We start from the raw sequence: 12,175 nt of genomic DNA, 5'->3' as shown, positions 1-12,175 counted from the left end.
ACTGCCACTGGCTGGGCACCATCTTGGAATTCTTCCTCTAACCTGTTAGTGCCAGAGGGCACACACCACTAAGAGCCCTGTCCACTCCTACACCTTGGCTGGACCTCATAGATGGTCCCACCATAGATGGCAGCCACAGGCAGACCCAGTAGCCACACTGGGAGCCAACTCACACAACAGCATGCTTCAGCAGCAGCTGTGGTCCCACCACAACGGAGGGCACACATGGCCCATATATGGGACATCCCTTGAGCACTTAGCTCTGGTGGCCAGGCAGGATTGCACTTCTGAGACCCACAGGACCTCTTCTAAATAATGCCACTCCTCAAGACCAGGAGAAATAGATGATTTACATAAAACACAGAAACAAACGCAGAGATTATGGTTCTCATATAAGAATGGCTAAAATAAAAACAATCTGCATCAAATGTTGGAGAGAATGAGAAGCAACTGGAACATTGCTGTTGGAAATACAAAATGATGTAACCTCTTCAGACAACTCTTTGGTAGCTTCTCAAAAGGTTGAATATGCACATACTATGTAACAGAGCAATTCTACTCCTGGGTATTTAACCAAAACAAATGAAAACATATGCCCACAAACGCCCTTGCTTATAGCAGCTCTATCCCTAAAGGCCATACAATGAATGTGTTATATTCAAAGGAAAACTATTCAGCAATAGAAAAGGGGCAATGTATTGATATATACAACATGAATAACTTTCACAAACATTTTTCTGTGTGAAGGAATCCAGACACGAAAAGTGCATACTCTTTGATTCCACTTGTATGAAATTCTAGAATAGGCAAATTGAGTTATAGTGGTGGAAATCAAATCAGCGGCTGCTTCTAGGAGAGTGGAACTGATTGCAAAGGAGTACAAAAGAACTTTCTGGGATGATGAAAATTTTCTGTCTTGGTGTGTGTGTGGCTTATACAAATGTAAGCATTTGTCAAAACTGAAAGTTACACTTGAGATCTCAAAAAAGTAAACAATCATTCCCAATCTCCACACATTTGGAAACTAGATAACATTTCTAACTACATTAGGGTTAACAAGTAAAGCATTTTGAAACAAGTAAAGCATTTTGAAATAACATTTCTAACTACATTAGGGTTAACAAGTAAAGCATTATGAGAATTAAGTATCAATGAAGGCACTAAGTATCAAGTCTTGTGAGACATACACAGCTAAAGCAATATGACCCTCAACCCCTCATCTGTAATTCTGAATGCCCCAAATCCATGAAAGCCAATTTTTTAAAAAGTTTGACACCAAAGTCTGAACTGATGTGATATGAGGCTAATTATAGTCTTTATTATGTCAGTGTATATGAACACAGATTATTGGCACAGGTCTCACTGGGGATTTTTATAATATTCAGTATATACCACATTGCCATTCTAATATCCAAAAACACTAAATTCTAAAACACATTTGAACCCAAGAATTTTGGATGGTGGAATGTGGGTCATTTAATATATAACCTTAATTAAATATACTAGTTTACAAAATTAAAAATAATGAACTAGGGCTTCCCTGGTGGCGCAGTGGTTGCGCGTCCGCCTGCCGATGCAGGGGAACCGGGTTCGCGCCCCGGTCTGGGAGGATCCCACGTGCCGTGGAGCGGCTGGGCCCGTGAGCCATGGCCGCTGAGCCTGCGCGTCCGGAGCCTGTGCTCCGCAACGGGGGAGGCCACGACAGAGGGAGGCCCGCATACCACAAAAAAAAAAAAAAAAAAAATAATGAGCTAAACATTCCACACATAATAGAGAAAAAATTTAAAAACAGAAATGAATAAAATAAAAAACAAAGATATGACAGAAAAGAACAATAAACCAACAGCTGATTCTTTGAAAAGATTAATAAAATAGTCAAACATCTGGAAATACTGGCTGAAAAATCCTAGAGAAATCACATATATCATAATGTTGGGAATTAAAAAATGGGACAAAACTATAAAGGCGACAGAGAGTCTAAAATTTATATATAATGTCAATAGTTTTGAACACTTTGGTTAATGGGCATATTAGAAAAATAAAAACAACAAAAATTAAAGAAGAAGGAGAAAATCTAAATATTCACTTTAACTGATCTCTTTTTTTGCCTTAGTGCATCAATGAATAGATGTTATGATAGTAGGTATTCTGATATTTTTTAAAAAATCTTTTAAAATGTTACGTTATTAGTCCAGATTCTCCAGAGAAACAAAACCAATAGGATGAGGATAGATAGATACATACATACATACATACATACATAAATAGATAGGTAGATAGGGATGATTTTAAATTGGCTTGCTTAGTTGTGGAGACTGGCAGGTCCAAAATCTGCAGGGTTGACCAGTCGACTGGAGACCCAGAGAAGAGTCAGTGTTGTAATTCCAGCCCGAAAGCCATTTGCTGGTGGAGGTCACTCTTTTGTTCCATCACATCTTCAACTGATTGAATGAGGCCCACCCACATTATGAAGAGCAATCTGTTTTACTCAAAGTCCTCCAATTTAAATGTTAATATCATTGAAAAACAGTCTCACAAAAACATCCAGAGTAATGTTTGACCAAATGTCTAGACACTATGGCCCAGCCAAGTTGACACATAAAATCAATCATCACAATTACTTTTTCAGGATTATGAGAGGAGTAACATAATATGACATGTTTAACAAGATGATTCTGGCTGCTGATTGAGAATAGACTATAAGGTGACAAGTGTGGACTCAGGACACCAGTTAGGAAACTACTGCATTAATAGAGATAAGATATGATGGAGGCTCAAGCCAAGTTGTTAGCTGTCGAGTAGTGAGAAGTCACAGAGTCCAAATGTAGTTGGATGGTAAAGCTAATAGAGTTTCTTGACAGAATGGATGTGGGACGTAAAAGAAAGAAAAGAACAAAGAGTAAATTAAAGGTTTGGCATCCAAACTACTGAGAGTATGGAGTATCTTTCAGCTAACAGAAAAGGCTGTGGGTAGAGCAAATTTTGAGAAAAACTCAAAACTTTAAGATGTCAGATATACAAGTGGAGATGTTGACAAAGTAGTTGGCTTCACATCTGGATTGCATAATTTTGGATTTCATTTTATATTCTATTTGTATACTGGGAGTTATCAGTATACAAATAGAATATAAAGCACTGAGACTAGATGAAATAAAGAAGCAACTGAGTATAGATACAGCAAAAGACCTGTAAACACCAAAGACCCTGGGCCCTCCAAAATTAAGAAGTCAAAACATAAGTATTGTTCAGATGTCATAAATAATTTTTAAATAAAATGAAATTTTTATTGGAAATATCTTTTAATAAGATAGATTGGATCTTATATTTTCAATTAATGTATCTATGGATAAATAATTTACTAGTATAATGAGACAGGACTGATCATAAGTTCTATTTGTTTTAATTTAATTTGTTTTAATAGGTATAGACACTGAGAAACAGTCTTCATAGTATGGGAATGAAAGTTTTATTACACCATATCTATATATATATTTTTTTAAGTTGATGTGGACCACTTTTAAAGTCGTTATTGAATTTGTTACAATATTGCTTCTGTTTTATGTTTTGGTTTTTTGGCCGTGAGGCATGTGGGATCTTAGCTTCCCAACCAAAGATCGAACACACACCCCCTGCATTGGAAGGCAGTCTTAACCACTGGACCACCAGAGATGTCCCTATATATTTATTTATATTTATTATTTTTATGTCAAAAATCCTATATGACCTATTATCAAAAAATTTTTTAAATTAGATAACAGCTAATAATTTAATTACATCTTCTGTCTGTTTTGTTGAAAGCAAAGAAGTGGAAATTTTATTTGCAAATGAAGCTGTAACCCAGAAGCAACCATTTATCAATACCACATTAATATTTCAAATTGTCCTATTGGTTGGAGCCATAGAGATTTTTTACACCTCAGAAAAATGTATCATAGTAATATCCTAAATGGGATATCCTGAATGTAAAGTGAGGAAAGAACAACTGTGAAAAAGAAGGTAGGAAAGTAATACCTGCTCCTTCAAAACAGGTGCTTTGTCAGGCTGATCAATTTTGGTAACAAGTATCAATATATATCAAAGTCAAAGATCTGGACATTTATTCCTTTAATCTATTTCAGGCATTTTATTTCTGAGAAAGTCTTCACCTACCATCCAAGATTTGTGACCCTAGTTTGAAGAGTAGGATAAAAGGTGAAAAGGCTTAGAATCAAGACCAAATATGAAATGGTAATAATAAAATCTTGTATTTGCATAGGAAGTTTTAGTCTACAAAATGTGTTTATTTTCATTATTTCAATTGACTCCTTCAACAATCATGTGAGATAAGACAGAAGTACAGAACAACAACAACAACAAAAACCTTAGAATGTGGAAATATATTGTCTTTAAAAATGTGTTAGCAACAGTATTTGAAAGATTTGTTCTTTTATTTCTTCTCCTCTATATTCAGATACTATTATCAACTGACCTCCACCTAAACAGGCTTTGAAAGGAATATGCATAATAACACTTTACTACTTCCACACTGAGGTTTCATTTAAGCCTAAACTACACACACACATAAAAATATTCATCCACAAGTGAAGTTTACATAGAAGGAAAACAATACTGTACATCCAATCTACCTCAAGATATATGTCATCAAATCTGCTTAATTCAGAACCTCGCTACTCTAAGCATTTTTCTTCACTTCTTACTAGAAGTATTAAAACTATGTCTGGGAACAAAAAATTTTCCAATAAGTAAATTTGAGGATGAATATCTACACAGTAAATCTGATTTCTTCAATGAAGGTCCCTGCCTGACATGAATTCTTATTGGTACTTGTATATTGATTTGGTGAACAGTGTCTTAATTTTATGAAGCCATCCATAATACTTCCACAAGGAGTTTTTTAAGAGTATGATAGATAACTACAGTCACATTTTAAGTCCCTGAAAAAAATTAAATGATTCAGGAATGATGTACTTCAATCTATCCTGTGTTGAGAAAATACCAGTAGAACTGATAAGTGTTGTGGGCAATGATATCATTATATATAGGCATACATTAAAATATAATCTATAAAATAAATTAAACTTGTGCTCAACTGGCACTGGTTTGATTTTTCTTATGTTGTGTAAAACCATATGGCTAAGAGATAATCACATGTAATTTAAATCTTCAGCACTGGACTTCCCTGGTGGCGCAGTGGTTAAGAATCCGCCTGCCAATGTAGGGGACACCGGTTCGAGCCCTGGTCCAGAAAGATCCCACATGCCGTGAAGCAACTAAGCCCGTGCACCACAACTACTGAGCCTGAGCTCTAGAGCCCATAAGCCACAACTACTGAACCCGCGCACCACAACAGCAACTAAGCCCGTGCACCACAACTACTGAGCCACATGCCACAACTACTGAAGCCCACGTGCCTAGAGCCCATGCTCTGCAACAAGAGAACCCACCACAATGAGAAGCCCGCACACCGCAACGAAGAGTAGCCCCCGCTCTCCACAACTAGAGAATGCCCGCACGCAGCAACGAAGACCCAACGCAGCCATAAATAAATAAATAAACAAATAAATAAATAAATAAATCTTCAGCACCATGGCCAGCATCTACTTTGCCTATAAGCCTCTGCATAGGCCAGTAATGAAAATCACAGGCATCGTTTGATTTCAGAGGTTGAGGAATCCTTAGGTCAACCAACCAACTATCCATTTAATCTCTGCATTTCATCTACTGCTATCCAGACTCTGGCTTGAATGACCAGCATCACCCTATGGTTATAGTAATATATACAGTTCACTTTGCTAATGCTATTATCATAAATGAAAAACCAAGGCTAAAGCAGTCCTATAGCTCTGAAAAAAAAGTTTACTGTAAATATATAACTTTATTTTAGTGTCCTATATACGCCAGGTCAATTGATTTACTGACTTTACTTATTACAACATCCCTCCACTGCGTGTAAAGTGAATTGTTCTAAGTTTCTAGGAACTGAAATGCGCTGAGAAGGGAGAAAAAAATATGAGGAAGACACAATCCTTTATCTCAAAGAACTAATATTTCAGTGGGTGATATACAAAAGGATACAGCAAGCTACAACACTGTAATAAATTCTATAATCTAGACAAAAGTGTTGGGGGAGATAGAAGAAGGAGCAAGTCATTCTATTTTGAGAATCAATCACTCTTTCTCAGGAGAGTTGAAAGATGAGTCAAAACGTTAAAGGGAGATAAGCAAGAGAAGAGAAATCCAGAGAAAGCAAACTATATGAGCTAAGCTATAGAAGAGTGAAAATACATAGTGGTTTAGTGATTTAGAAGCAGTCTTATATGACTTGAAAAGAGAATATGCGGAGGGTTGACTGACAAGGTAATGAAGAGCCAGACTGAAAATGTCCTCAGATGGAATGCTAATGTATAGACATCCAATTATGATAGTTTAGTTTGCAGAGTTGGGGCAGAAATTTGTGTGGCAATAAACCAGTATCCTAAATAGTAAACATTGAATAGATTGAGAAATCAACATGTCAAATTCCCGCTGGACACATCAGAGGTATTTCAGTTCAATACCTCTCAATTAAAAGGAACTTTTTATTATGTTTAGCCAACATTTCTCCAAATTGGATTTACTCGTTTGAGACATTTGGTTATATGGGAAGAACTAACAGTGAACAGATCTCTGGAGTTCCAAGATTACTTAATGGTAGCAGCAAAGAGTGATATGATGTAGGGGCATACTTACCATAATTTAACCAGAACTGGAAAGTCTCCGGCCCACCAAAATAGAGATCCCCTACTCAGGTGTCTTGGTGCCAAAAATTACACAATTAATTCCTTTGGTATATCCCTCATTAACACCTTAGTGTTACAAGACTATAAAAGACATATTCTTAACCATGAGAGAAGACTGCTGGAAAATCATGAAGACAAAAAAGTATGCACTAAAAGTTAGGAAGAAAGGAGATTATAGCAGAAGAATACAAGAGACAAACTTCACATATCTACCTACTGCCAGCCCTGAAAATACATTTGGTGTAAAAAATACATTAAGCATCAAAACTCAATAATGTCAATAAACATTTACTAAGAAGCTACTGTGTGTCAGGAACGCTGGAATAAAATACATTAATAAAACATGGATCGTGGTATACTTTGAAGTCAGGGAGCCTGATACCTCCAACTCCGTTTTTCTTTCTCAAGGTTGCTTTGGCTATTTGGGGTCTTTTGTGTTTCCATAAAAATGGTAAAATTTTTTGTTCTAATTCTGTGAAGAATGCCATTAGTAGTTTGATAGGGATTGCATTGAATCTGTAAATTGCTTTGGGTAGTATAGTCATTTTCATAATAGTGATTCTTCCCATTCAAGAACATAGTATATTTCTCCATCTGTTTATGTCATCTTTAATTTCTTTAATCAGTGTTTTATAGTTTTCTGAGTACAAGTCTTTCGCCTCCTTAGGCAGGTTTATTCCTAGGTATTTTATTCTTTTTGTTGCAATGGTAAATGGGAGTGCTTCCTTAATTTCTCTTTCTGATTTTTCATTGTTGGTGTATAGGAATGCCAGAGATTTCTGTGCATTAATTTCGTATCCTGCAATCTTACCAAATTCATTGATTAGTGGGATAGGGAGGATGGGAGGGAGGCTCAAGAGGGAGGGGATATGGGGACATGTGTGTATACGTATGCCTGATTCATTTTGTTATGCAACAGAAACTAACACAGTATTGTGAAACAGTTATACTCCAAGAAAGAGCTATTAAAAAAAATGGATTGTTTCTTTGAAGAGTTTACTCTCAATTGGGAAAAACAGAGGGTAAAAAGATAATTTTGATATGATGTGGAATGTGCTCTAAGATAAAAACAGGATTCTGTGGATTCTTACTGTAATGCTTCATGCAAGAGGCAATAATAAAACTGGTTTATAAAGAGTGGTATTTTTAAAAATTTTATTGGAGTATAGTTGATTCACAATGTTATGTTAGTTTCAGGTGTATAGCACAGTGATTTGGTTATACATATACATGTATCCATTCTTTTTTAGATTCTTTTCTCATATAGGTTATCACAGAATATTGAGTAGAGTTCCCTGTGGTATACTGTAGGTCCTTATTGTTAATCTATCTTATATATAGTATTGCGTGTATGTTCATCCCAAGTTCCTGATTTATCCCTCCCACCGACCACATTTCCCCTTTGGCAACCATGTTTGATTTTGATATCTTTAAATCTGTTTCTGTTTTATACATAAGTTCATTTGTATCATTTTTTAAAAAATTAGATTCCACATATGAGTGATATCATGTGATATTTGTCTTTCTCTGTCTTACTTCACTTAGTGTGATAATCTCTAGGTCCATCCATGTTGCTGCAAATGGCATTATTTCATACTTTTTTATGGCTGAGTAATATTCCATTGTATGTATGTACTACATCTTCTTTACCAATTCATCTGTTGATGGACATTTAGGTTGCTTCCATGTCTTGGCTATTGTAAGTAGTGCTGCAATGAACATTGGGGTGCATGTATCCTTTCAGATTATGGTTTTCTCTGGATATATGCCCAGGAGTGGGGTTGCTGGATCATATGGTAGTTCTATTTTTAGTTTTTGAAGGCACCTCCATACTGTTCTCCATAGTGGTTGTATCAATTTACATTCCCACCAACAGTGCAGGACAGTTCCCTTTTCTCCACACCCTCTCCAGCATTTACTGTTTGTAGACTTGATAATGGCCATTCTGACTGGTGTCAGGTGATATCTCATTGTAGTTTTGATTTGCATTTCTCTAATAATTAGTGATCTAGCATCTTTTCATGTGATTTTTGGCCATTTGTATGTCTTCTTTGGAGAAATGTCTGTTTAGATTTTCTGCCCATTTTTTGATTGGGTTGTTTGTTTTTTTGACATAGAGCTGCAACAGCTGTATGTATATTTTGGGGATTAATCCCTTTTTGGTCACTTCGCTTGCAAATATCTTCTCTCATTCTGTGGGTTGTCTTTTCATTTTGTTTATGGTTTCCTTTGTTGTGCAGAAGCTTTTAAGTTTAATTAGGTTCCATTTGTTTATTCTTGTTCTTATTTTCATTACTCTAGGAGCTAGACCAAAAAATATTGCTGTGATTTATGTCAAATAGTGTTTTGCCTATGTTTTCCTCTAAGAGTTTTATAGTGTCCAGCCTTACATTTAGGTCTTTGATCAATTTTGAGTTTATTTTTGTGTATGGTGTGAGAGAATGTTCTAATTTCATTCTTTAACATGTAGCTGTCCAGTTTTCCCAGCACCACTTATTGAAGAGACTGCCTTTTCTCCATTGTAGATTAATTGGTCATAGGTGTGTGGGATTATTTCTGGGCTTTAGATCCTGTTCCATTGGTCTATACTTCTGTTTTTGTGCCAGTACCATACTGTTTTAATTATTGTAGCTTTGTAGCATAGTCTGAAGTCAGGGAGTCTGATTCTTCCAGCTCCATTTTTCTTTCTCAGGATTGCTTTGGCTATTTGGGGTCTTTTGCATTTCCATATAAATTTAAAATTTTTTTGTTCTAGTTCTGTGAAAAATGTCATAGGTAATTTGATAGGGATTGAATTAAATCTGTAGATTGCCTTGGGTAGTAGAGTCATTTTGACAATACCGATTCTTCCAATCCAAGAACATGGTATATCTTTCCATCTGTTTGTCATCTTCAATTTCTTTCATCAGCATCTTATAGTTTTCCGAGTACAGGTCTTTTGTCTCCTTAGGTAGGTTTATTCCTAGGTATTTTATTCTTTCTGATACATTGGTAAATGGGGTTGTTTTCTTAATTTCTCTTTCTGATCTTTTGTTGTTAGTGTATAGGAATGCAAGAGATTTCTGTGTATTAACTTTGTATCCTGCAGCTTTACCAAATTCATCAATGAGCTCTAGTGGTTTTCTGGTAGCATCTTTAGGACTTTTCTAAAGAGTGGTTCTTATAAAGAATAAGACTGGTTAGGATTTTCTAGGCAGAGGAAATAGCACAAGCAAATGCATACCTGTAAAATAGCATCCTTCATATAGAGAATAGTATATAGGGTGTTTTTTTCTATATTATAAATTCCTAGATAGGTATTTACATGATGCAGGGGATCCTGAAACATTGAGAAATTCAGGATACTGTTTGTTTGCCAATAATAAATGGTTTGTTATGGCGATCCTTACATTTTTGCCTTCAAGTTTGTTGGTAATCACTTCTACTGAATTAAACTGAACATAATACATACTTATTTATTTAAATAAATATGTATTAAGCTAGTTAGTATGGGAAAAGCCAGAAAAAGCAGCAGTTGGAGAAGTAAAATGACGATATTATTTTAGATTTCAAGAATCAACATCAGGGCTTCCCTGGTGGTGCAGTGGTTGGGAATCCATCTGCCAACGCAGGGGACACAGGTTCAAGCCCTGGTCCAGGAAGATCCCACATGCTGTGGTGCAACTAAGCCCATGAGCCACAACTACTGAGCCCATGTGCCACAATTACTGAAGCCCGCGTGCCTAGAGCCCGTGCTCCACAACAAGAGAAGCCACTGCAATGAGAAGCCTGCGCATTGCAACGAAGAGTGGCCCCTGCTCTATGCAAGCAGAGAAAAGCCCACGCGCAGCAATGAAGACCCAACACAGCCAAAAAATATAAAATAAATAAAATTTAAAAATAAATAAATTTTTTAAAAAAGAATCAACATCAGGATGTCAGTATCTACATAAGGAAATGTATGTTATTGTAAGCCCAACTTTATAAAAGGTTGATAATTCTCGTATTAACTCAGCGGTGCACTCCACAAGTAGTTTTACTTTTATTAAAAAGATTTCTCGGTTAAATGCAAGGCCTGAGTTTAATGGACAAATGATTTCTGAAAATGGGAAGGAGAAAAATCAAACATAAGGAGTCAAGTGCATTGACCCCAGTGAGGAGAGAAAAGAGTATTTGTGAAAGAGTGAATTCAGCTTAATTTAGTATATATTTACTGAACACCTCTGATGTGTTACTGAACACTGTTTCAGAGCTAGAAAAGCAATAAAGATAGTCAGAGGGCTTGAAAAATACATAATCTGGCTATGGAGGCAGTCATAGAAACAGTATGAACTTGTGACTAGCTACAAAATCAAAGACAAAAAAGCAATTATTTTTATTTGAGAAATTGGAGGGTCAGGGAAGTTTTCATAATGATGACATTAAAACTGAGTCTAAAGTGAGTTTATCAGGTGAACAAATGTAGAAGGAAGAAGCAAATTTAAAGTGCATGTTCATGAAAATTTAAAGTTCATTTTTATTTGGGAAATGGCAAGTAATGTGGGATAGCTAGAGGTATCCCACACAGGGTTATGTATCATATGCTGAGTTTGGACTTTATAGGTAATGGGAATTCATCAATAGTTCTTAAACAAGGGTATAATAATCAAGTCTGTGTTGTAGAAAGACAGGTTTATCAGCAAACAAAAGATTAGTTAGAGGTGAGAGAACCTCTAACTTAGAAGGCATTTTTAATTATTGAGATTGGTTCCATTTCACTAATACACATTTTTTCTTTTGTTCCCATGGCTTTGCACCTTCTATTCCCTCTGTATTCCTGTTGCCCTGACATCCCTTCAATGAGTTCAGAGTAACCACCATTTTCCCAAGCAGAGAAAACTCATTTCCCACTAGACCATAAAACTAGTGACTGTGAGGACCAGGCTGATCTCACTCACCATTGAATTCCTAGTACCTGGTACATAAACAGTTCTCAATAAATGCTTATTGAATAAATGAATGAATTCAGAGGTGTTCAAGAGAGAGAAGCATCATGATTCAGTGATCAATTAAATTACATGTGAGAAATGTAAAAGTAGAAGGAATTTAAACTGATTCCAAAGTTTCTAATTCGGTCAACAAGATGAAAAGTGATACCATTAACTGAGAATAGGAATTCAGATGAGAAAGAATGTTTAAAGAAGAAAATAATGTGTTTTCCTTGGAACACGATGAGAACTTAACTAGGAATGGAGCAGAAAGAAAGCGAGAACAAAGAGAAATTTGGGGATAAGTCAAAGGAAGAGGTGGTAATAACTGGTGGCAGCACATAAAAATATTATTTCAAAAGATCCATGATCTAGGAATCAGGAAGGACTGAACAACCAACTTGAAGTTCTAAGGAGTAGCCTGGGTTGGCAATTTTAACTTGAATTTTT

The sequence above is a fragment of the Physeter macrocephalus genome, chromosome 4, assembly GCF_002837175.3.
Source record: "Physeter macrocephalus isolate SW-GA chromosome 4, ASM283717v5, whole genome shotgun sequence".
In the NCBI taxonomy this organism is placed as follows: domain Eukaryota; kingdom Metazoa; phylum Chordata; class Mammalia; order Artiodactyla; family Physeteridae; genus Physeter; species Physeter macrocephalus.
This window is presented reverse-complemented; position numbering follows the sequence as displayed.